Source organism: Crocuta crocuta, unplaced genomic scaffold, assembly GCF_008692635.1.
Source record: "Crocuta crocuta isolate KB4526 unplaced genomic scaffold, BGI_CrCroc_1.0 scaffold126, whole genome shotgun sequence".
In the NCBI taxonomy this organism is placed as follows: Eukaryota; Metazoa; Chordata; class Mammalia; order Carnivora; family Hyaenidae; genus Crocuta; species Crocuta crocuta.
Window position 1 is genome coordinate 3490023 of NW_027531000.1, and position 1829 is coordinate 3491851.

A 1829-nucleotide genomic window follows, 5' to 3' on the forward strand; every position below is an offset into this window, starting at 1 on the left:
TGGAAAACAAGAGGTTTCATATATATATATATATATATATATATATACACACACACACACACACATACATGTCTGCAAGTTCTCTGCTCAAGCAGAAAACACGGGTTGCCTATGGGGAAGGGTATTGGGTGACATGGCCATGAGGGAGAATCACTGTTACTACGAGCCCTCTGGGACTGTTTTAGTTTAAAATGACTGTATCACCTACTCAAAAATGAAATAAAATGTACAAACAAGAACACTAACATTTCCTCGCAGAAGCCCCTCTGGCACTGCTTTTCCCCTACAACTCTTTCGTTTCTTCAGAGAATCCACTGGAATTCCTCCTCCCAGGCCACCCGAGACACAGGAAAAGGCCCTAGTTCTGGGATCTAGCTTCCCAAATGCACATGTTCCCTGCTCTGGGGTCTTAAGGCTTTGACCCCAAAACACCCCTGAAGTCCCTCACCATCGACCATGTGTGGCTTCTCCTCACCTATTTCTTTCTCCTAGATTTGTTTTGTACTTTTTACTTCAACCTTCTTTGCAGTGAAAGTTGAATGTGCTGAATCATGAAATCTTACTGGAAGGGAAAAGTTATTTTTGGTCATTTACTTAGTAAAAAGCACTCTAGAGGATGCAACCCAGAAATGTGCTTTATAATGATAGCTTAATGTAAGAAAAGAACTAAATAACGAATATTTCCCCTTTGCCGTCTTCACTTGGGAATCGTTTTTAATGTGAGCCAGCATGAAACTAAGCAATATGCAATATTTCTCTGAAGTCCAGTCATGTATCCGTTTATACCCAGCTCTGGGGCTACCTCCTCCAAGAAGCCTTCCCAGCCTGACTGAAATCCAGCATCTCCTTCCTTGTCAGGCAGTGGCATTAATGCGGGCCTTTTTGGTTACAATTCAGTGCACACTTCCTGAAACTTTTACAAGAGCTGGCCTGGTGCACCCTTGCCCCACCTCTTTCCTGACCTCCCACTAGACTGCCCCCGCTCACTCTCCCCTTGCAATAGACTGACATTTTAGAGGCATAGGGGCACCCTTGTGTGCACTGAGGCCACCCCATCCCCACCCCCACCCCCATGCAAATCACCACAAAGACATCTACAAACCATAGAGCACAAAGTGTAGACTGGATTTAAGACCTAAAATGTCTACATGTGGATGAAGTTCTATTTTCAGTGATGTTGAACATTATCTCTCTTGCAGGGGAGAAGGGGTAGAGTGTGCTTTGGCGGCGCTGGTGGCCTAAGTTTGCCCTTTAGGTAACCTCCCTGACGGCCAGAAGACAGAAAACGAAGGCTTTTCTGTCTGAGAGCCCTAGCGCGGCTTGCTGGGTGACCTTTGGGCCAGGCAACCTGTTTCCTCCAGGAGAAATGGGGATCATCACCTCTCTGGCCAGGCCGTGTGGAGGCTGAAGTGGGAGGAAGCACCCAGAGCCCGGGTCCCTCTTCTGGAAAGCAGGGACCGGGATAAGCTGCATCTCAGCACTCAGCTTCCCAGATTTCCGCGGTGCCTGACCCTTTGCGTCTTGAAGGTCAGCCTCCCCGACCGAGTTCCCAGTTAGGGGCCTCGTTTGTGCTGTGTCCCAGCCGGCTCAGTTGCCAGAGGCGCCGAACAGAGCTGAATGAATGGCCGCGAGCCAGGCTGCAGGGCTCCATGCTGGCGCCCAGGTCAGCTGGAGAGTTTCAAACCACGCGATGTGAACGTGGAGACCACAAAACTACGCGGTGGTTCCCGCTCGGGAGAGGGGTGGCCCGCAGGCGCGCGCGCGTTCAGGCTGACCCCACGTGGGCGCGCGCCCTAGCCTTTCATCCCCGGCCTTATGGTGGCTCGGGC